General features: G+C 32.4%; 1 long non-coding RNA gene across 1 annotated transcript; it reads left to right on the top strand.

Moving 5' to 3' along the window:
• Position 1: 1 nt before the first annotated feature.
• On the top strand, positions 2–4,083 carry LOC138338262 (uncharacterized). The gene is made up of 2 exons (XR_011211701.1): positions 2–200; positions 3,320–4,083. It is a non-coding gene; the product is annotated as an uncharacterized lncRNA (long non-coding RNA).
• Positions 4,084–12,101: the final 8,018 nt, after the last annotated feature.

Raw genomic sequence — 12,101 nt, 5'->3', positions numbered from 1 at the left:
TATCAGATTAAGTCATAACATTTACAAATTGGTCCTCCCTCCATCTATTAGGATTATCTCATATTTTCTACAATAATCTCATCATTGACGATCGTGTTAACATAAAGTTAGGGCAAGGTGAAACCAATTTACGATTAACGCTTCCGCTTCTCTGTGTGATGATGTCTTCCGCATCAAGTATATGCCCCTATAATCTCTATGTAAGATTATTATATTCAAGATCCTGATATGTATTAAAGTACTTAATCTTATATGTGGTAATTATTTGAACTGATAATCTTAATGGATATGTTAACTAGTTGCAATAATTTTAGGTATTTTATCATTTTACATATATATGTAGTATTCTATTTTTACCGTTTTGACTAGCAAAGTATCATAGAAAATAGGGAAGAAAAAAAGTAAAAAAATATGTATGATAATTCGTTTAAAATAAAGATTTGAAGGAACGAAATTACTGAAGTTCATTAATGGAACATTGACTTTAGCGTAACAAATTATGAGATTAATTAGGTGTAAAGATATGACATTACTTAAAAAAAAAATTATCATCGACTCATATAGTTGTTAATAGGAGTAATTGTTTACGCCTATGAACGTCTACACCTACAAAATTTTATCACTGTATAAGATTTTTTGTGATATTTATTAGATTTAATTTTGTGTTTCAAAATTAATCTCTTTGAAAGTTTTTTTGTTTTTCAATCAAATTATGTTCAGACTTAAAGTTAAATACTTTTGTAGTAACCTAATTTTGTGCTTGACTATTTAAGGCCTTTGAATTCTTATGTTAATAAAGTGTTGTTAGCCATGTTCAATATGCACAAATTCAGAAAAATCTTAATCTTTCCATAATGTTATACTTATGTTTTGTTTCTTAAATTGTGCAATAATTTATAGTTATCGTTAAATTAAGCAATAAATAATATGGGTACTTAGTGCAATATAGTTTGTTAGTCATCAAAGTAGTCAAATTAGAGAAATTAACATTTGTACATATAATATTTGTAATCACTTGACATATGTGGATTATTACAATTCATTGTTTATTGGCATATTCAGTATTTCAAGAGAGATTAAGTCTGATTTTTCAACCCGATACATGTATTATGTTTTTATAGTTTGTTAGTCACCAAAGTGGCCAAACTAAAATGTAAAAATTTATTCACATGCACAAAATTTTATAATGTTATGTGTGCTTTGTATTTATATAGTCTGTTAGTCACCAAAGTGGCCAAACTAGAAAAATTAACGTCTACACATATCATGTTTATGATCACTTGATGCATGTATTATATTTCTATAGTCTTTTAGTCACCAAAGTGACCAATCTAATATGTATAAAATTATTCAAATGCACAAAATTTTATGATATTATGTGTGCTTTGTATTTATATAGTTTGTTAGTCATCAAAGTGGTCAAACTAGAGAAATTAGCGTCTATGTATATCATGTTTATGATACTTGATGCATGTATTATGTTTCTATAGTTTGTTAATCACCAAAGTGACCAAACTAAAATGTTTAAAATTGTTCACATATACAATTTTTAATGCATTTGTATTCATATAACTTCTTAGTCACCAAAGTGGTCAAACTAGTATGGTTAAGAAAAATAGGCACTCATAAAATTGTCATTATCTATTAAGCTTAATTAAAGGAAAAACGCATAGATTGCCCCTTGAACTTGTAACGAAAAGTCAGTTACACATTTAAACTATCATGATGACCTATTACACATGTTTCAAAGTGAATTTTGTTACCCCTAAAACTGATGTGGCAAAATAAAATAAAATAAAAATAAATTATGCGCGTCAGATAAATATTTAAGTAAAAACAAAGTTTTGAAAATTCTGAATTCTCCTTATACCCCCACCCCTACATCTCTTTTTCATCATACCGAACCCCTCACGTCTCTTCTTCTTCATATCCCACCCTTCTCATCTTCTTCACGTCCAAACAAGCTTAAATGAATCACTAACAAGAAGCAATATAGTAACAAGTTAATTCAAAAACAACATTTTTTAACCTATAAACCTCCTAACAAGAAATCAAAATAGTACTAGTGACTTAGGATTTGTGTTTGTTCATGTCGGCGGAGGGTAACTAAAGTTTGGGGGTTCTCAGTCGTGGAACTATGATGAGACTTTTTAGAAAACTAGATGAAAGATCGATTGAAAAGGGGAAAAAATATTTTTCTATTATTCCTATCTTTTAAGAAACCTCCATGAAGAACATAAAAAAAGTAATTATGGTGTTCGTATCTGAAAAAGTAGCAAACGAATCTCGATTTCATGGTCAATCAATGGAAGAAACTAAAGGAGTCTTCTCGAGGTTCATTTGTAACGAAAGAAATTCTTTCACCATGCGAATCAACTTTAAATTTCAAAAATTTTTCTTGGTGGACATTGTACAAAATTTTTTCTTTGCAATTTTGCAATGAAGAAGATATAATTATTAGAGAATTTTACTAATTAAGTAGAAAATAATAAATTTAAAATATGACTAACAAAAGAAAAATTAATTAATAAATAAAATAAACAAAAAAAATATTAAAAAATATAATTTCTGACATAGCGCTGACGTATCGCTAATGTGGCAGCGGTTTAATACACCACCATATGTGAGAGTAATTTTATACCTCGTATGGTGATATTAAATTCACTTTTCAGTAGTAGAGGTGTGTAATAGGTCGTCATAATAGTTTAAGCGTGTAACTGACTTTTCAGTACAAGTTCAAGGGGAAACTTATGTCTTTTCCCTTAATTAAATGCCTATATTGAAAAAATTTAGATAAATTGACTTTCACTATTGCTAGAACTTAAAATAAGTTACCAAAGTTGAATCTATCATTCTAGGAATAGTGAAAAATTAGGAGGTAAATTAATATTTTCAATCAAACATATATTGTATGTGCAAAAATGTCATATATGTTCGATTAAATTATTTGATTGCCTATGAAGGTTTTTAAAAAAAATGACATTTAAATTATGATAGTATATAGTAGTATCTATCCAAAGGAGAATTACAATGTACTTTTATCATTTTACTAAATTCACATTATTTTTGATATATGAGCATGTATATCTATTTGCAGTTATTCCTCTTCATTCACATGCTTTGTTTGTTATTGTGTTCAATGGATTGAACTTCTCAAAATGACATGAAAAAATCTAGTTCCACATAGGTGTGATGAATCTTGACTTGGCTATGCTGAATGACAAACCTATTGTCATTACTTATAAAAGCAATGAAAATGAGAAGTTCTTTTTACAAATTATTGGAGCGCTCTAGCAGACTGATTCTTATGCTCATGCAGATAATTGTTGCTAACAACATTAAGAATACTATTCCACAAATAGAAAGTGTCAGGGAATATCTGAAGTTTGTGGAATAATATTTTTTAGTTTGCTGATAAGTCTCTCGCTAGTACACTAATGGCTGAACTCACGATCATGAAATTTGATGGATCACGTAGTACGAAAAACATATCATCGAGATGACTAACAATGCAACAAGACTTTCAACATTGGGGATGAGAGTGTATAACACCTTCTTGGTACAGTTTATTCTGAACTCATTGCTTCTTGAATATGAACCATTCAAAATTAAATATAACACTATTGAGGATAATTGAAATGTTAGTGAATTGTCCAATATGCTTATTCAAGAGGAGTCAAGACATAAGCAAAGAGGAGGCCATTCTATTAACCTTATGGATAAAGGAGTTGGTAAAGGACTTAAAGTGAAAGTCAACAAGTATAAGAAAAAGAAAGCATCTATTAAAGTTCCACAAGATGATCATAAGGAAGTCAAGGTTGATGTCTGCCGTTTCTGTAAAAATGAAGGACACTATCAGAAAAATTGCCTGAAACAAGCTTGGCTTGAAAATAAAGATACATTTAGTGCCTTTATGTGTTTCGAATTAAATTTTGTAGAATTCCCTAATAATACTTGGTGGCTTGATTTCGATGCAACTACTCATGTATCCACCATGTTGCAGGGATTCAATACGATCCAAACTACAATTCTAAATAAGAATTTTTTGTTCATGGGAAATCACATTGAAGGCATATGGACTTATCGATTGATCTTGGAGACTGGACATCACTTTTCTTAATCACATACTCTTTGTGTTCCTTCATTTTCTAGGAATTTGATTTTTCTTTCAAGACATGTTTTTGAATTTGATTTTAAGTTCGGACATGGATGTTTCATTATATATAAGAATATTACTTTTTATGGTTATAGTGTTCTTATCGATGGTTTATATAGATTGAAATTCAATAATAATTTTTCTGAATCCTTGCTTACTCTTCATCAAAATGTTGTAATTAAACGTAATTCACAAAAATAAAATTCTGTTTATTTGTGGCTTAAAAGATTGGATCATGTATTCAAAGAACGATTAAAAAGATTAGTAAAGAATGAAATTCTTTCGAACTTAAATTTTGTTGATATTGGTATATGTTTGGATTGCGTTAAAGGAAAGAAAACCAACCATACAAAGAAAGGTGCCACAAGGAGCACTCAGCCACTTGAAAATATACACACTGATATTTGCTGATCCTTTGATGTTCCATTTTTAGGTGGTGGAAAATCTGTTATCACCTTTATCAATGATTTTTCACATTATGGATTTATTTATTTGTTGAAAGAAAAATCTCAAGCAACAACTGCTCTCAAAGTGTACGTTAATACGGTTGAAAAACAATAAGATAAAAAGTGAAAATCATTAGGTTAGATAGAGGTGTTGAATATTATGAAAATTATAACGAATCAGAACAATTTCTAGGTCCATTTGCAATGGGAGTGTTTAACGATAAAGTGTGAAAATTAATGAGGTAAGGGTAAATATTTATTGCCCACTAATGTACCTACTTTCGCACAAATCACTAATATTGTTCCTCTTCTTGAAGAACACTTTAACAACATTAAACAGCATTTGAGTGAAAATTTCAAGAAGGAACTAACTCACAAGTATCTGAAAGAAGTTAATCACTAATAGTGTCAATAAGAAAATCGGCCATTACAGATGATTATGTGATTTATTTGGAAGAGACAAATTTTAACATTCAAATTAATAAAGATTTCATTTTATTTTCAAAGGTCGTAGAAAAGAATGAGTCTAATAAATGGATTGATTCCAGTTATGAAGAGTTAAAATCTATGGAATACAACAAAATTTGGGATCTCATTCAATTACCGCAAATTTCTATAAGGATCGGGGATAAATCGGTCTTCAAGACCAAACATGATTCAAATGGTAATAGTGAATGACATAAAGCTAGACTTGTTGCCAAGGGATACACTAAAAAAGGAGACATTGATTATTGGAGGCCTTGAAGGTTTATATGAAACAAACAAAGAATTTTGAAATTAAAAGAAAAGATCACACGGTGTCTAAGCTAAATAAGTCACTATATGGACTAAACAAGCCTCACGACAATGGTATATAAAGTCTAATGACACCATAACATCATTTGGATTTAAGAAATTACTGTTGATCGGTTTATAAATAAAAAAAAAATCAGTGGGAGTAAGTTTATATTATTAGTCATGTATGTCGATGACATTTTACTTGTTGCTATTGATTTAGACATATTGTTTGAGACGAAAGACTCTGTCGATCTATAAACTTTGAAATGAAAGATATGGGTGAGATATCCTATGTGATAGGAATAAAAATATTTCGTGATAGATCACAAGGATTATTAGGATTGTCTCAAAAAGGCTATATTGAAAGAGTTTAAGAGAGATTTAACATGAATAACTGTTCCACAGGAATAATTCCTATTAAAAAGGGGATAAATTTAATCTCATACGATTTCCAAAAAAATGATGTAGAAGAAAAAGAAATGAACACAATTCCTTAATCTTCTATTATTGGAAGTTTGATATATGTTTGAATTTGTGCAGGATCAGATATTAGTTTTGCGATTTCATATTGAAAAAGTAATAAGAATGAGAGGTGTTAAGCTTTTTATCATCCTGGCGTCGATCTATTTTTCCGCAGGACCTTCCGTAAAGTATCGTCACCACAGTAGAGTTTAACCACCAAGTTTGGGATTGATTGGTGTGGTTCCTGTACGACTAGGACAGCATAATATCGAACCATGAACGATGAAATGAATGAGAGAAAAGCATATTGGCTAGTGATTGTGAGGCCCAAATTTTTAACTTGAGCGGACACTAAAGGCCTCTGCCCTTCCATCCATGGTGTGGCTCGTGAAGGGTGAGGCAGTAGCCTTTAACATTGGGAATAACCCGCAAACCCTAAATACTTTTTACGACCAAGCCCCCTTGCTCTCCAACATGCACCACAACCTTTTAAGTGGCTCGTGGTATATTGGATAAACAACTCCTCCAAACATTCTAACCTTGATTAAGACAGAGGAAACTCCACACCCAAGGATCTGGATGTTTTTATGGGTAAGACCATAAAAAAAATAATTCCTTTGATGGGGCATCACTCAGACGACGGTCCGTCGTTGGGCATTCTTTGGTGGTGACTGCAATCTGCCAGCTTCACTATTAAGACTTTGGGTACTTTGGGAAATTCACCCCAACTCTTATGAAATAGGAGGACAGTTATTTTATGTGTTAATGCATATTTTAAGAGTATTTAAGTCATTAAACTCTCATTTAGACCCTAGAAACTAGATTAAAACCCTTTCCCTCTCAAAGATTCTTCAAGAACATCCATGAGAGCCCAAGGTGAAGATAAAGCTTTATGATTGATCTTTAATGGATTTTTTTCTTCAATTCTCTTTAGATTCTTATAATAAGGTATGTGATTTATTTATCTAAGTCTTGCTATCATCTCAATGTCTATTTTAAAGATGATTTTTAAAGATTTGAAAAAGATGAAAAACGTCCAATTTCTACTCTAAGTCTTGGATTGTTGCATGACATGCTTACACACATGAAGAGATGATATTATTGATGATTAATTGATGTTTTTCAATGAAAGTCTCCATGAACCGTTGACCTTCTAAAATCTCTATATTTGACTATGCTATTGGTGATGTGATAATGTCTCTGTATTATTGAATTCATGTGCAGATTGTTATAGACTCTTGATAAATGTATACATTATGATGTATGGTTTATAAACTGTGTCAATTTGATTATATGAGTATTGTACTTGTGGGTCGTAAAATCCATCATACCTAATTGAAGATTAACCAGGAAATTTTGGTTGAAAACCTTTTGCTTGAATCTTGAATGTTCTTTATATCTTTTGAATTCAATTTGGGATTTTATTTTTTGATTTAGGAATAGGTGTAAAAATGACTTAAAATCAATTTATACTTAACCCTTAAAATACCCAAAACACCCTCACTTATTTGAACTTCTAAAATAAAAGTCAAACTTAACCTTCACAAGTGAAATCACATCGAACCCTCTCTAGCCTCTACATGATCCATAAAGAACACCATGAGTCATGGTGTGGCTTGTGAAGTGTGAGGCAGTAGCCTCCCAAAATAGGGTACCACCCTCATACCCCAACTAATTTTCATGACCAACCTATGCACATCAGAGACTACCTTTTTTTCTAGTCTTATACATGGCTAAACTACCCATGGACATGAGACTCAAAGCACCCACAACTAAATTAGATTTGACAGGATGGTAAAGGATATTCATATCACAGTCTTACAAAATATCTAACCATGTTCATTTCTGGAGGTTCAAGTCTTTTTGAGTAAACACATATTGGAGACTCTTGTTATCGGTATACATATCTACATGCACCCCATAAAGATAATGTCTCCAAAATTTCAAAGCAAACACTATGGCCACTATTTAAAGAACATGGGTCGAATAGTTCATTTCATGTACCTTGAGTTGCCTTGAGAAATAAGTTATCACCTTACCATGTGTCATAAGGAAACAACCAAAACCTAGTCGAGACGCGTTACAGTACACTGCTAACCGTTCGGTACCCTGTGATAAAGTCAATACTTGAGTAGAGGTCAGGTTATCTTTCAACTCTTGGAGGCCTATTTTCAGGCTTCCAACCAAACAAACTTAACATTCTTTTGGGTTAGGAACGTCAATGAAGAAGAAATTGAGGTGAAACCCTTCATAAATCTCCTATAATACCGGGCTAAACCCAAAATCTTTGAAAATCCATGGGATTTAGTGGTCTAGGCAAATTCTTAACCGCCTTTGTTTTCTTTGGATCGACTTCTATTACCACATTTGAAACAATATAAAAAAGAAAAGCAACCAATCTTAGCCAAACCTTACAGTTCCTAAGCATAGAAAAAATGTTGTGATCCTTGAGGAGTTGCAACACTATCCTCAAATGACTAATATGATCTTTCTCACTCATGGAGTATACCAAATTATCATCAATAAAGACAATCACAAAATATTCTAGATAGTTCCTAAACACCCGATTCATAAGGTCTATAAAGGTCATTGTGGCATTAATTAGATTAAAAGACATGACTACAAACTCATAGTTACAATATCTTGTCCGGAAAGCCGTTTTATGAATGTCAATTCCTCTCACTCTATGTTGGTCATGACCCAACCTTAAATCAATCTTCGAACAGTAACCCGCCTCTGTGAGTTGGTCAAAAAAATCATCAATTCTAGAGAGAGGATACTTATTCTTTACAATGTCCTTATTCAATTGTCGATAGTCAATACACATCCTAAGAAACCCATCTTTCTTTTCTACAAATAATATCGGGGAACCCCGTGGAGATATTTTTTGTCAAATATAACCCTTGTATAGAAAATCATTGAGTTTAGCTTTCAATTCTTTAAACTCGTCCAGATCCATATGGTAAGGAAAAGTTGATATAGGTTGAGTATCCGTTAGTAAATCAATACAAAAATCTATTTCCTCTTAAGGATGAATTCCGAGCGAGTCATTGGAGAAGACTTCAAAAAAATCTTTCACTAGAGGGACAGACTCAAAAGAAGGAGACTCGGACCAAAGGTCCTTGACCCTAACAATATGATAGAGACATCCATTAAAAATCATATTACAAGCTTTTATACACGAAATAATTTGACCTCTAGGGATTGAACTTCCCCCCTTCCACTCTAAGACGGGTTCATTAGGAAATTGAAACTTGACTACCTTATTTAAGATTCAATAGAGGCAAAACAAGAATGTAACCGATCCATCCCCAATATAACATCAAAATCAAACATATCAAATTCTATCAAATCAACTAATATGACTCTACTGGACAATGAGATGGGACAACTCCTATAGACTCTCTCAGAAACAATGGAGTCACCCACTAAATAGAAACTGAAAAGGTTTTCATGAAGAATAATAAATTTTGTAGCCACTAATGGAGTTACAAAACAAAAGGTGGCATCAAGATCTAACAATGCATAAACGTTAATTGAAATACTTGCAACATACATGTAATAACATTGGGAGAGCTCTCTTGATCACCTTGGGATTGGAGAGCATAAAAGTGGTTCCTCTTAGGAGAATCAGAGTTATGACCTCTTTCTTGTGCTTGATTACTCGTTATCTCTTAATCTTTGTCATGGGACAATGTTTCACCATGTGGACACTATTTTCACAAGAAAAGAAAATATCCTTTCCAACTAGGCACTTGATCACATGCCTGTTGCCACACTAGAAACAATTTGATTTATTACCTTGATAACCATGATTTGTTCCTCCTTGCGCCTTTGGGTTAAGTACACTATCGTTTTTGTCCCTTGCAACATTGGAAGGATCTTGGTTGGAAAGCCCCTTCTTAAATCTTGGGTTATCTTGGATTTTAAGCTTAACCTTAGAAGCACCTTCGTCATAGTGTCATGCCCTCTCAGCATCCCCATTTCTCTCCTATGCCTAGTTTCTTCAACTTGGTGAGAATGCACCATCAAAGATAAATTCCTATATTATCATGAAGCATTGCCTCACGACACTCTTCCACATGATCATTGGACACACCCGTTAAAAAATTACTCATTTTATCTCTAGTATTAGACGCCAAAGACAAAGCATACATAGACAACTTAATGAACATTAAAAGAGTATTCTTGGACTCTCATACCTTCTTGATGAAGGTTGACGAATTCTTAAACTTTTTCCTTTATTTTATCCCTTAGGAAGATTCTATCAAAAAATTCCTTCCTAAAATTTCCCAAATTATGGGACCACTCTCAAGACCCTATTTTCTTTCCATTGAGTGCACCATGTTTGAGACACATCTTTGAGGTGATACGTGGATTTCTCGACATTCTCATTCGAAGATACTTAAATAGTAAACAAGATATTATATACATCATCAAGAAAGTATTTATGATCCACATTCACCATAGACCCATAGAACATTGGACGATTCATTCTTGTAAAGTCCCACAAATGTGAAGCGATGGTACAAGTTCACACGAGTCCAAATGTCCCGATTAGCTTGCGGCATCATATCTTGATATTGTGTAGTTATGACTTGAGATTGAGTAGCCATGACTTGGGTCATGTTTGGAAAAGCATCCCTTATCTCTCCATCCATCAAGATTGGAGGATTGAACGAAACTTGGACACCTAGAGGAACATGCTCGTTAGAAGGTATTTGCTTACCTTGGAGAGGAACTCCTGCATTTGCAACCTCCATTAATACCTTTCTAATGGTTTCCCTATTTGTATTCATATACTATATCCAAAAGAAAAAATATTAAAAGGCATGTACATATAGACGCAAGACTCTTAGGTACAACTATAAGAATATCAAAAGAAGTGAATGTTCCTAACTATTAGATAGCCTCTCATTCATAAGTGTGGAGCCCTTCAAACCTATGAACAAGACACCAAAAGACGTAGATCATAAGATCCATCCTAATTATCATTCAATAACCTTATGCTCTTACACCAAGTTTGTCATGTCCCGAGATCACCCCTTGTCATAACACACAATACTCGACCTTGAAGAGGTCTTATCTAAGCGCTTGGCATATCATCATTTTATAAGATATTGAAACATACAAAAATATTTAGAACTTTAATAATCAATGTAAAACTATTTCATATATGAAAATAGAGCATCTAAACTTGTGTTATTAACAATATTGGTTCAAACATCAGAATATCAACATAGGGACCTGACACTTTACAAAAAAAGTAGTTATATAAGTAGTAGAATAGTAATCTAGTAAAAAATAGAAGAAAGAAAACATATTGGAATCATGTTGTCCTCAGATCTTGAGAACAAACCAATTGGTCTTTGAGAATGTTATCCAAGCCTTTTCTTCTTCTTCAGTAAGACCTACTAGCCAAAACCTACACTTGGTAGAAAATTAAGAGGAATATGGGTTAGTACATTCCTTTTGTACTACGTATGAAAGCTATGCAATGTAAACCATTATAACATGCATAAAGAGACCTTTAGTTCAAACCATGCTATTTCAAATTAAAATACAAATGCACATTATAATAAAACACAATCAATCCATATCATAATATAAAAAGACATTTAAAATTACAACATTATAATACAAACCCCCCTTTCATAACATAGATGCTTGATTTTAGTTAATCATTATATCATAAGACATTACATACCACCCCCTTTTTAAGACTACTAGTTCAATATACATATGAGGCCCCATACCCCCCACACTTATCAATCAAACTCCCAAGAGGACAGAAGCATAGACATGTAAATTCTTTATTCTTATTTTTAACAATCGAGAAACTTTGCAATAACCCACATATACCATGTGAGATACATCAAATCTAGGTTCAACCCCTCACACTGATGGGAGGGTGCCCTACTTGAAAATGTAGGGCATAACACTCATGATAGTATTTAATCCACTAGCTAAAACATATGTGTTCTTCATAATTAAGGGATATGAAGATTGCTACTAAGAACCCTATTTATACTTAATGATATTATAGTTTCCATCTCATGAGACTAGGCAACGAACCTTCCTTTCTTTCAGAATGAACCAATCTAATGCATATCCTCTCGCTACTAAGGTTTATTGCCCTTTTTAGGTAACCTTAAGCCTTTATTTAAGCAGTAGTTTGTCAAGTATATCTTAAGGACTTAATCCCTCATATATCATTAACTCAATGATTACAAGATAAGAAGTCCTTTCATCATAGAACA

This window comes from Solanum lycopersicum, chromosome 9, assembly GCF_036512215.1.
Source record: "Solanum lycopersicum chromosome 9, SLM_r2.1".
NCBI lineage: Eukaryota > Viridiplantae > Streptophyta > Magnoliopsida > Solanales > Solanaceae > Solanum > Solanum lycopersicum.
Note: the sequence above shows the minus strand (reverse complement) of the source record. Positions and strands in the feature narration are given on the sequence as shown.